Source organism: Amblyomma americanum, chromosome 9 (genome assembly GCF_052857255.1).
Source record: "Amblyomma americanum isolate KBUSLIRL-KWMA chromosome 9, ASM5285725v1, whole genome shotgun sequence".
NCBI classification, from domain to species: Eukaryota; Metazoa; Arthropoda; class Arachnida; order Ixodida; family Ixodidae; genus Amblyomma; species Amblyomma americanum.
The window spans coordinates 129,782,787-129,796,414 of record NC_135505.1 but is presented as its reverse complement, the minus strand read 5'-3'; positions in this window follow the sequence as shown (position 1 = coordinate 129,796,414).

Below are 13,628 nucleotides of genomic sequence, written 5' to 3'. Positions count from 1 at the left end.
GGAGTTTTTCTGACTTTTTCATAACAAAGGCGGATGTAAAGGAAACACTCTGGCAGACGGGCACGCTATGTTTTGACTCGAAATAACAGTTCCTCTAAATTAAAGGTAAAAAGGGTGTTTGTCGCTTTACAAATTGTAGTGTTAGAGCCTGTGTGCACGGGAACTGACAAACTTATTCGAAACTCCGCCATTAAAAAGGTTATAATTTTCTTTCTTTGAAGGTCAGTTGCTCTCGAGGAATCCATACTATCATCCTACAGTGCAGCGAGTTGCTGAGCAGACAGCGACATAGTGCGCCGTTTCCCACAATGTTTGATCATTAAGTATGCCTCCTTCTGCATCCGGAGAGTAATGAACGGATATCGATGCAATTATGAAGAAAAGCAAACAGCATCAATGTCTCACACGTGGTGGACGCTTGAACCATGTCCAGTGTGAAAAAATGATGTAGAAAGAGAAGGAAGCGAGAGAAGGAATGGCAGCGGTTCTTTGAAATTTTCGACGTCCTCTAACATCACATAGAACAAGGGCGCTTTTAACGCAATAGCGTTAAAGGCCCCGTTAAGCAGAAAATCCGCCTTCGCCGTTGTCGGAATCGTGAGATTAAAATCACGGGCGTGGCTCTGGCAGGCGGTCCCCAGAGAGCAACGTAGGAGGCAGGTGGGTCATCTAGATCACGTGACTTGTCGGTGCCATCACAACGTGCCTGCCGGATAGTGAGTGCACTGCCCACCATGGCAAGTGTCAGTTCATGTAATGATTGGTCGCTCGAGAATGGCAACGTGGGTCGCGCAAGGCCCACCACTGGGAGCACCTGCCATCGCAGGGCAGTGGAGCATTGCTTAACCGCTGCACCACTGCTCCAGGAGGGGTATGAGGACTACTAGGGATGTATGAATATAAAGTAGGGAATGACCTCCTGCATATATGAGAATCAGCCCGCTACGCTTTCACGTCGCATTCTTAAGACAGAGCTTAAATGTCCCGTCTAATTTTTAACCCGATAGCGTTAAAGGCCCCGTCCTCCAGAAAATCTGCTGTCCTCGTCGGCGCCGGCGTTCTGACCGAAAGTTTACGAGAACTGCTCTGCAGGTGGTGCGCAGAGAGCGATCTAGGAGGCAGCTGGGCCACGTAGATCACGCGATCCCTGCGGGGCGCTGGTGATTCATAGCGTTTGCTCCTCGAATCTGATATTTCCCGAAATAAGGAGCTCCCTTCTGTCGGGGAGAAAGCTTTTGACGTAGTTAGAGGCTCTTTCGCCTAGATTTGCGAGACTTGGACTAGGATCGCCGAATGGACGACTCTGTCGAATGCGCTCTCAATGTCGAGCCTCTGGATGGCTTTGGTGGAGCGGTTCTTGTCGTCCAGGGTCGGACGTTTCAGCTTGAGCATAGCGTCCTACGTCGAGAGGTGAGGCCGAAACGCGATGACGGTGTGCGGGTAGGCGCCAGCCAGTTCGAGGTGGGTGTTAACTCGATTGAGAACGGCATGTTCCATTACTTAGTCCACACATGAGGTGAGCCAGGTCGGTTTCAGATTCTCCAAGCTAAGAGCCTTGCCGGGTTTCCGGACGAGTGCCGCCTTCGCGGTGTTCCACCGCATCGATACGGAGCTCTCTGTCCATCGTTCATTGATATAGTGTGTGGGTTTGTCTATAAAATTGTCGTTCAAATTTTTTATCCTCTTGTTGGTGACCTCATTCGGTCCGGAGGCCGACCGACCGTTAAGGTCGTGCAGGGCCACACAAGTCTCCTCGCTGGTGAAATCTTCATCTAGCGAAGCCTTGGGCCTCCCTCCATACGACCCTTGTGTGATGGGGGGCCCCAGCGGAAGAGGCCTCTGCCGGAATATTTTCGGCACTCTTTCTTCGCCCAGTTTCTTCACCTCAGTGCACAGGAGTCGGGCAAGGCAGTCCCTTTTGTGCGACTTTGTGTTTTTCTTGTCTACTAGATACTTTTGAAAGTAATTTCCATGTTTGGGTCCGTTGCGTAACTGTCCGTCCACCGAGTTGCAGAGCTCATCCCACTGCTCTATTCGGAGGATTCGACAGCGCTTCTCGATGTTTCTGTTGATTTCGGCAATCTTCTACCGTAGTTTCTTGTTGAGTCTCTGACCTTTGCATCTGGCGAGGGTAGACGACTTGGCTTCGATTAGGTGAGCAAGGCGACAGTCCACCCTGTCCGTCTGCACTTCGGTCACGATGGTCTTCGTGGAATGTTTCTGGTTTCGGCGTTGATTCCGCGTGTTCCTTCTTCGACATTGAAGATGGACGCGGAGTTTTTCCGCGGCTTTTTGACCGACCGAAGTTCTCCCAGTCGGTTCACTTGAATTGCAACTTCACTGATGTGGGCTCAATGGAGAACGGGAGGACAATCACCAGAATCTTATAATCGCGGCCCAAGTCGGCCGCATCTTTCTCGAGGTGGCATCCTTGGCATTCTTGATGAAAGTGAGACCCGGCATGGTGTCTCCGGTATCCGAAATTCCCGTCCTTGTCCGGTCAGTGGGACCAGCGATGAGTGTGAGGTCGAGGTATCTCGAGTCTTGCCATAGTTGTCTGTCCTTGACCGTGCTGCAGCTGTAACCACAGGTGCTGGTTGGGGCGTTAAAATCACCTTTAATCAACAAAAACCGATAAGACTATATGACATGCATTTTTTTTAATTTTGCGTTAGTTCACTTTCCAATTTTCAGTTTTTGTGTGGAACGTGGCTTCTTGGGTGACTTGGTCAATTATTGTTTCGCAGACAGGCGCTTCCTCTCAACCTGGTGGGGAGAATAAAAAAAATGGTGTGGAAATGAAAAAGCAAAATAAGCAAACATATTACTAACGGTGATATTTTATGCTGGAATTTCGACTTCATTGTTAGTATTCGCTACGCTACAAGCGAAGGCCTCACAGGATACGTGTAGCTATAGCGGGGCTTTGTCAAATACTTTTGTGAAATCACGAAACTCCTGTATGCCTATTTAAGCGCACACCATGTGCGGTATACGCTGCTCATAGGCTCTTATCCCACTGGTGGCATCCTTGTTTTTGGTTCCCCACTCTATTGACTTAATAGGTTTTTCAAACGGGCCCCTCATTTTTCCTTTAACTTATCTGCTAATAGCTTAACGAGGGTCTCGGTTCTGGCAGTCTTGATGCCATAGGTAGCTTAAGAGGGCTCTCGCACAGTTTCTGCCCTCGCCGTTAGATGACGTTCCACGTCACGCTCGCGGTATAACAGGACGTGCTACGTCCGCCGCTATGGTCGAGGGTGGCGCTGGTGAACACTCTCAAGGTTCGCTTACACCGAATGGACATAAATACCCACGAGAGCAGCAGATTGGATAGCCGTCGCCGTAGCTCAGTTGGTAAGAGCACCGGACGCGATATTCGGAGGTCGTGGATTCGGATCCCACCGGCGGCATGGTTGTTTTTTCTGCTGGTCTATAAGCAATTTTCTTTAAGCAATTTATTAATCTAAGTACTTTAATATCCCACTGATAAGCACAACACATAAAAAAACATTCCCCTATGCACCTTGGTTTCGGTGACTGTTGGCTCCCCATATATATATATATATATATATATATATATATATATATATATATATATATATATATATATATATATATATATATATATATATATATATATATATATATATATATATATATATATATATATATATATATATATATATATATATACTTTTGAAAAGAGCCAACCGAAACCAAGGTGCATAGGGGAATGATTTTTTTTATGTGTTATGCTTATCAGTGTGAGAATATTACCTAGATGAATAAGACTAAGCACCATTTAGAAAATGTGCTATTAGTCAAAAAATATTTAAAAACTCCTTCAAATATTAACACAACAGAATCACCCCAGATGCGTTTGTGCTGGGATGTTGAATTTAAAGTTTCCTCTGTAAAATACATTGGTGAATCTATGTATAAAATTTATGAGACGATATCGCGGGTAATTTACGAAATTAAGTAAGGAGATATACTTCGTAATGAAAAGATCGGTAAAAATGACATTACTGAGCAGCTCTTCTGTTCTCAGCAAGATTAATACCAAGCTCATACCAACTGCCTAAAGCAAGCCAGAACAAAACCCCTCAAGGCTGTATTTATAGTCTCATGAACGCGACAAACAAGCTTGAGACCTGTGTGCACTTACTGAGTTGCCATAAATCGAGTCGCTGCAAAAATCTACTAGCATTGGCTGCGATGATGTAAAGCCAGATCGAGATGTAAAACAAAAGGGTGCGAAACGAGTTTTCAAACGGTAGGAGTACGGCAGCGATCGGACAGCACATTGAAATTGCTAGTGCTGCAAGTGAAACATAATTCCGAAGCACGCGCTTCGCTTATGAGCCGCGCAACTCCCGAAGTATGAATTTGTTTTGTTGTATTTTGGGCTCGTTTGTAGAGTTGATATGTTTCGGATATATAGCTGGCAGTATAATTAGAACGAGGAATTGTATTTAAGAACTCAAATCTTTAGTGCTTTTTTGTGATCTCAATATCCTTAAACATAAGGCACGTTGTTCTACGAAGCGTCGAAAGTTCGAAGAGCAATTCGCATTTAAAAAATCATAAATAAGTGCGCTGTAACGTCCTGTACACTTTAGTCTGAAATATAAGAGGTATTTTGGCATAGAAAGGCGTCATTTCGCTGCACAACCACAACATTTTGCGTTGCAAGCTTTTGCAGCAGGGGTAAACTGTTCAGATAAAAATCCAGGCAGAGAAATTAGTGATAAGGCAGGAGGGTAAACTGGCAATATCGTGCTTGCTACCCTGAACGCGAGCAGCTGCATGCAGAGAGGAAAAGACGATTAACAATGTGTGCGGCCTTTGCTAGTTCTTTGTTTCGTCCGAAGTACCAGCCATTATCTCTGGAATGCATATGCTCTACAGAAACTCGAAATGTTTAAATCTGTATTCCCAACATTGAAATCAAGATTTAAAAATTAATGTTTCAGAAATATTGTGTTTCCTTCAATAAGCTAGCACCTGTCTTTAAGCTCAGATTGCTGTGTTTCAAGCACCCGGGAAACTCTCCCGGTGGTTGAGCATCTCGTGGCATAATTGGGATGCTATCGATACTGATGCTGCAGAGTGTCTTGCATGTGTCTGTGAAGAAAAAATACACTAACACTCGCACATGAAGACACGGTATACAGTTTGGCTTTCCGACAGTTGTTAATGCTGATGTTCCTTGTACGGCGAGAAAGTGGCCTTAGAGCTGGCTGCAAAAATAATTTCGGCCTTCAGAATCTACTCCAGTGCAAGGTTTAGACGTCGGGAAGGAGGCGAGGAGTGCCTTTATTCATCGAATTGTTTTGGTTTGCATTTTTTGGTCCCATCAGAAACGTCAGTATTTGTGACAATAGATACCGGTCGAAGTCAGCTGTGCTTCGTAATATCTGACTACAAAAGCTTCAGATGTTCCTGTTTTACATGTTAGTTGTACTTGTCACTTTTCCATTACTTGCGCTTTCACTTACACCAGCGCCACTAAAGAGCATCCGTTGGCCGTGTTTTTCGCAAAGCACTTGTAACGTAATGAGTTTCATTATGTCATTCCGGTTTTGCGGGCATTTGAACGTTGTCTACTTTAGAGTTCCTCCTAACTGATTTTGAGCGACTTCAGATCTTTCGAAGCTTGATACCATTTAGCCTGCATTCCGCTCATTTTGCGCGCATTTATTACCTTTGAGATTTGTAGCACTTCTGTGTTATATAAAGAGCTTCAGGCGTCAATGCCGTTGGATATTTTAAGCTCTCCTGTCTCCTGAGGAACTTGCTAGCGTCCTGCCTAGCTACACTTTCCTCTAGTTATATTCTCTCTGTTCGCTTAAAAGCTCTCTGGGAGCTCTAGTTTTTGCAAAATCACGAGCTCAAATATCCCGCTACGGCGCGTGCGCTGCTGGCTGCACACAGTTGCTGCTGCCCTGAAAATATGAATATTGCCCACTAATTCCAGGACGCGCTTTTCAAGGTTCCCTTCACGCATAAGGTCGCTCAATGTTTAGTGCCGCAGAATTTCCTCTTCCAGTGATTCTCAGCACCCTTCACAGTATCACCGTTCTGCCCTATGTTTGGTCGTTCTTTTCACAGCCGATAGATAGATAGGACAACATAGCTAGGACAGCTAGGACAACATTGTAAACTCATTTAGGAGGTGGTAGCTAAGTACTGCACTAAGGTAGCGAATTCAGACACTGGAGGGATGGTACATTCTCAGTGCTGGAGCCGGTAACCAGGCCAAACCTCATGTTTTGTTATTAAGTTGCCTGAAACTTCATATGCTGTTTCAATACGTAGAACATTGCGACGGCGCCATGATCAATACCACCGGGTTTTATCCTGAAACAAACACATTATCTCCCGGTCTTTGCTACACCTGCATTGCGGAGGGTTGATTAGTAGTTTTAACGAAACGCTTGCCAGCCGTCATTTGTGGCCATACGCCAGGACTGCAACGCAAAAAAGAAATTGTTTAACGGAGAAAAGGCGCACAGATTTAAGCAATGCACACTTTGTACATTTTCTCCTACCAAGTTTTGCTACTGACGATAAAAAACGTAATATCAGGCGACGTATTTCACATGTGCATTCTTCTGCGCGCTGGCGCGAAAAAAAATTTTGCGTATGGACCATAGGAGTGCTGCACGATGAAACATTTCTAATTGAATGTCGAACCGCCAGAGTGAAAGCATTGCACACGTGGAGGAATAAATATATAATATTATTGTTGCAATTCATTTAAAGGATATCGCCTAGAATATTTGAATACATTATGCTCGTAGATCTAAATAGCCTCTGGGAGAAAAACATGGAAATGCAGAATTTCAAAGCTCCGGCATACGTTAGAATTTTAACTTTTACAAGGCATGCAAGCAAGTTCCGAATAATCACTTACAGCGCAAGTACGGGCGCAGAGTGACTAACTAAAATTGTTTTTAGTTATTTAAGGCACACTTTTGAACCGCTATGATTTATTCCTCCGGAAGCTTCTTGTTAAAGACATTCTGTTTTTGGCGTTGGCGTTCAGCAGAGAACTGTCCTTGGCTATCACCCGTTTCTCTTAGACACCAATATCTGCCACGTATTGTTTTCAGGATTTCCTCTCTAGTCAGTGGCTACATCGGTCTGAACTTTATGCAACATTTGGCGCATGACATAACTAACCACGAGTAAATGAATAGTATTAGTCCCAAAGTGCGCAAATACACCGGCCGTTTAGGTTAAGGTGTTTTCCTGTTTTAAATAAAGTCTTTATGTCTTTTGAGAGCCCTTTATTTTCGGCATACATTTCGCAGCTGTGTAGCGCACCAGAGCTTACAGGTAGTTATTACTAGGCGGGTTAATTAATATTGAAAAGCTATCATTATAGCTTTGCTGCTAGTCCATATAGTGAGACCCGCGTAGCTCAGCATAAACAGTATACATAATCGTTTTTAGAAATTGGAAACCTATTTACCCTCGGCCCTGTCGCCCAACAAATTTTGCCTATGTCGTGCTAAAATACATGTGCTTTCAATAAGCTTAAGGTAAAGGAACCCGTCCAGTGCACGTAACTAGTCAAAACGGCTATAATTTGTTGGGGCACAGCGCCGAGAGTATCTGCGTTTTCGAAATTCTAAAGCTGATATCGATGTTATTTACGGTAGCCTGCACGCCTATCATTAAATAAAGAGATTTGTTAGCAGTAGTTAAAATGTTTACACAATATTATTTAAGCAGTCTATTAGTTGGCACTTCTTATCTTTTCTTACGCACTGCGCCGCTTACAAATCTACGAAGAAAAAATTATTACTCGCGAAAATGAATTTCTGTTTATGTGGTATAAAAATTTATACTTTTCTGTCAGTACGATGGGAATAAACCTTTTAGAATTTATGCACATTTGTCCCGCCTTTACGAATCATGCGTACACGTCTGCTGGCAAAACGTTTAAGCTTCTGTTGGTTGGTCCGACGCCATTGATTGTATTCGAAATTGAGAATACAAGACTGAAATCCCGACAATGATGCTGGAAATATTAATGCTTAAGGGCGCAATGGCTGCTTTCAGTAAAGAGCGCCATCGTGCAAGCTGTTTTCATTTACACCAAGTTTGGACAGAGACCGATTATGCAAGCATTTCAAACATGATAGGCTGGGCTCCTGGCCAGTTGAACGCTTGCACCGATTCTATTGACGTCAAGTACCTGGCAGCACAGTGGATCGAGCCTAGGACTTGCGACATGCGTCACGGTTTCTCGAGCCACTAGGTCATTGCTGCAGGCAAAAATCCGGTTGCGTATGTGGACCTTATGGTCAAGGTAGGTGAGATAGTGCTACTATTACAGAGATTCCGCTGTTTTTGATGTTCCTTTCGTATAAACTTTCAATTCATCATACCCAGTATACAGATATATCACATGAAGCTGCTCGCCTGGTGCGTTGATAATGCACCGTCATATTGAATAATGACCGAATTATTAGCATAATTCCTAGCTTAGATTGATATCCTCTTCTAGAGGCATCGCTGTCTAAAATAAAGTGCTAGTTGTATAGCTTGAATCAGAATCAATTTTTCATAAAAAGCAGTAATTACAGTATTATGGCCTCGACTGAGGTACCATCATTTTTACCATGTCACTCAAAGCCTATTAACATTGATGTGAAAAACCATTTTTAGCATCCAGTCAAGAGTTATTATTACATCTTATTCGCAGACGCGAAAATTTCGCCAATACAGTTCCTAACTTTGTCGCTTTCTTTCTGTTTACACTGTCATATTTCTTTTGTTCACTGCACGAGCGGGGCTCAAATATTTTTGTCCTTGTTTTCATGAAAAGAAAATGCTACAAATTAAACGTATCTACTGATAGGCATCTTATAGTTTCAGAATTACGTGTAATTTTTAATTCTCCTAGTTTATACGTACCATGAAAGATGTGGTTGTACATATCGGATTTTTCTTCCGGCCTGAAAGATAAAATGTGAGATCGTTCGGTGCTTGCTAACTGTAAGTATTCAAGGTTTCTCTGTCGAACTGTACATACGCAACCATCAGCAAAATAACTGCGTTGGCTCCGTGCTTCACATCAGATTGTCCGTAATGTCGAAAGGCTGTTTTCGCGCTTTCAGTAGTTATTTCGGTTTCAGAGCCCTTGAGTTTATTGTAAATGAGTTTCTGCAACAAGGAAACAATGTCAGCGTCTGTATTTCTAAATGACCATATTTTTTAAAATTTGAAATTAGCAAATTTAGATCATAAACAAGTAAATGTGCGCAAAATTATCTTTGAATGATAGGGAGGCGTGCTTCCCGACAAGTGAATTAACCCTGTGCCAGCTTTACGTCGTTTGATGATCAGAGAACTGTAGGCATGTTTTTATTTGTCACTTATGGCAGCGGGATAGGTGAGTGTATGCATGCCGGACCAGATGCGGTTCACCTACATTGCCGCATTCAAAAAACGTCGTTTGAAAAAAAATAAACGCGCTCAAAAGAACATTACGTCCTACTCATGATTATGCTACTGAAAAAAGCAATTTTTATTCTGAAAAAAAAATGCTCCTACTCTGCCTTGAAATCTAAATGAAACCCATATACCTTTCTACAGAAACCAGTGCCGTTAAGACCTTTCCTGTGCAAAGAAAGTGTGTTGTCTCGTAGGTAAGAGTGCGCTGCACTAAGAATTGCAAGGTCTGGCACTACACTAGTCTCAACATTGTTCTAGATAAAGGCGACAGTCTTAACACCGGGAAACTAGACTATGCACAAATGATGTACCAGGTCTTATAGCTATTATCCAACGGCAGGAGAACGACTGTTTAGGCTAGTTAGTATTTATTCATTGCTATGCACCATCGCTACAGGACGAAGACAAGAAGAGTCTGTTTGTCCCCTCTTGTTCTTGTCTTCGTCCTGTAGCGCTGGTGCATACTAATGTTTAATAACCTATCCTTTGAAGAAGACGGAGCGTCCTAGCCGAGTGAAATCAACTTGTCTGTTAAGAGCAGTGTGGCCACGTCTGCCGCCTTTCTTTCGTTCATCAGTGTTAATAATTAGTAAGGGATAATTACTTGACATTTCTAAGACTGGCGTCAAGAATAAAGGGCTAGTGTTGTAGATCGTTTTGAATAAAGCTGGGTGAAGCATTTTTGCGAAGCTATCATTTGCACTGACTTGAATTTTTTACCGGCTTTGAAAGAACTTGCTAAATACAAAAAAAAAACTTTTATGTGGCATCAGGGCTGCTCTAACATCCATCACGAGTCTTAGAGAAGAGAGACCTCCTTTCTCTCGAGTGCTCTGTCCGACGAGGTTTCGCGTGTGAACTGCGCGCGAGATAAACTTCAGAAGCTGTACGAGAGAGGGGGTTAAACGCGGCACCATTTTGGAAATCGTCGCTGGTATTATTTTTTTTTATAGAAGAAATTAATTCCACCGAAATATTTTGATGCCTATAACCATCCCGTTATTAAGAGATGAAAAGGCGAGCTGAATAAAAATACATTAAAATTAAATAGAGTTTATAAGTACAAAATGCCGCTTTCTGCTTCATACTATAGGGCAAAAAGAAACACTTCGCTGGGCTAAGACACCCTCCAAATCCCCATGCTACTTATCTTTGATACAAATGCACACGAAGTTGGCGCGATGAACATATCGAAAATTTTTTGGAACCTGTTCAAAAGACAGACACTCTGCTTAAACAAAATCGGGAGCTGTTCTTTCAGTGGGCCACAACAGTCTACACAGGTCCACTACCGCGCTCTGCGTGTAGCGTGGCCCCCCTGCTCGATGTTTTTATTCATTTTCGGTCTTCATAGCAATCTTTTCTGTTTTAGCGCAACAGTTGTTTCTCTTTCGCTAGTCTGTGTTGAATGGACATGCAATTTGGTTGTGTTCGCGGAAAGTGAACAAGAAGGTGTATAATGTTATTGAAAGCCAGACTGAACAAGGTTTGCTGCGTTGTCAGATTGTGTATTACAAATATCTGTTCATGCCCGCAGAGTAGTGTGACGCCGAGGTTCACAAGCCTTTGTGTACACTTTCTGCTCTTCCTATATAATTGCTCATTTTCTTTGCTGTTCTGCGGTGGGTGCCTTGGAAACACCACACGCTTGATTGAATCGCCGCTTCTTACACCTTTCCAGAGCATTCATCTGCACATACTGGTCACTTTTGTTCTTTTTTGAGCTATCGTGGGTAAAGTAAGAGCCACCCCTCCTTATTCCGACCCGTGACCCTCGGTGTACGGGTGCAACCGGGCAAGCATTTCTGATGTCGAGACTTGCACAGTTGGACTGTACGGCGCCACAAGTTCTTTGTGGGGTGGCGCCCTTACCAAAATTGGCATGGTCGGAAGTTGGAGGGGAAGATTCTTACTCTTGCCCAGGCTGCTGTATTCAGCAAATCCTAAATACCAGCAAAACACGGGTAGAGCATACAATATTACCATTATATGTAACTTAGTACTTCAAGAACATCACAACGTCGCGTTTTGCCCTCATGCATCATTTTGCTACAATTCTACTCTCTTCATTACGCATTGAGCGAAAATTCTAAACCTTTGCATATTATACGATTAATAACTAATTTTAATTCCAGAACACTTGCGGTAGCTATGGACAGTTAAGATGATTGGGCTGCCCAGCAATGAAAAATATGCCGTGCAGCATTTGGCTTCCCTTTCGAGCTGTTGCCGTTCATCTAGGCTGCCTTGGAAATTTTTTGCAGGAATGCATTAAAGGCTACATTTTCGCCTCTCTTTATTCGCAAATTCTACGCGTCTAGTTTCCATTCGTTCACCTACTGACCGTAGCAATGTAAACACGCACTGTGAAATGTTGTTCGTTCTTAAAGGGACCCAAAATAATTTTGATGAGCATATTGTAGGGCAAAATATCTGTAGAGGTAGTCTTTGTTGGTTTTCGAGTCCAATTTCAAAGCAAAGCGTGCAGCCCATTTTTAGAATTTTTTTTTTAAATTGGTGCTCAGAGTAGCTCGCAAACTATTAGGGCGACACACCTCAACGCACAATTGAGGAATCTTGCCTTCGTCCTCAGTGGAGCGCCCGAGAGGAGTTACGAAGCCTTTGGCTGTGCGTTGCAGCTGCGGGTGCCACCCCATGACGCATAGTTTACACGAGGCGCGGTGTGCCTGCGCTGAGCGGCCACATGACCGTGGTCACATGAGCGCGTGCAACCTGAAGTTAATTGACTTTGCACTCTCCTGCTCCCTTACCCTCGGTTCAATTTCACCCTCACCTCTGTTTTTCCTCATTACCCTCTTTCTAATCTATCTGACGTAGTGACCATCCCTCCCTCCGCAACCGTATGTGGTAATACAGCGCCCTTCTCGCATATAGCGTCGGTGTGCACCACTTTGGTCGTCTGATGTCCAAGCTGTGTTAAGCGACAGACACGTGATCATGCATTGATTTCATGTGTGCCAGATACAGCATTGCTGTAAAAGAGGAAATTAAAAAAGGGCGAAAATATAGTTATCTACTTACTCATTCTTTTATTCTTCGGAATTTTCAAAACAGCTTTGGAAAGCTGCCAGCTTTACAGCGCCTTCAAGGCAGAGCAAGAGTGCTTGCTTGTGAGCGAACCCCGGGAGTGGAAGACAGAATCGAAAAAACTGGACTGCCCAAAGCACCGTATAACTTTTGTAAGGACGGCCGAGCTCATTCGCCTACTGGAATTTTTCGCACGTGTGGAACGTGACTTCGTTCCTGAAATTCACACTCATGAACGCTACTGCACTGGATTGTTTTCTATTGACAACGTTCGCTTCCGCTCTCAACCACTTTCCCTACATATAACAACCGTTAAAAACAGGAAGTGGAAATTAGAGTGTGAAGAAAGCGAATTTAAAAAGAATAAAAAATGCTCATCTCACGCTGCAGCAATAAGAAATCGAAATCTCAAACGAGTTCTTAGCCAGTATGATTCTTCAATTACTCTGTTCTACAGACATCTTGGCATGTTCTGCACGGCACATTGACTTTCCTCGTCAGATGCCAACCCTTTGTCTTCAGAGGCCTCTGGCTCCGATATAATTGTTCAGAACTCGAAATATTTTATAGCATACTATCAACGCAACTGTGTTAAGGCTACTGTTATGCATACAATCTGGTGTCTGCATTTTGGGTGGAGAATGAGGTGGCTCACCTGTCATCTATATCACGTCATCATGTGACGCCATCACAACCTGGCCGCAATGGCAGGTGGCAGTTGAATCAATGATCGATGGGGAGAGGTTGCTCGGGAAGAACAGCCTGGGTGACACAAGCCGTATGCACACAAGCCACCTGTGTGGGTGGCACAAGGCTGTGCTTGAAATCGCGACCTTCCGGACCGGAAGACCGTCGCTTATCCGCTGCCCCATTGCGTCAGGAATTATATCAGGACTCGCCGCGATATATGGATGTAGAGTGGAGAATAATGGATTCCGCATATATTGTTATGAAGACGAGAAAGCTAGCAGTGGCGCGGGATGGAGCGCTGGCGCTAGTCCATCCGCCATTAAATCGTCTGCCATCGTTGATCGCACGTCATTCCTCGACTGGCCGTCCCGTAACATTTGATGTCAAGTGCAGGAAAATCATCGGCAACCTGGCCC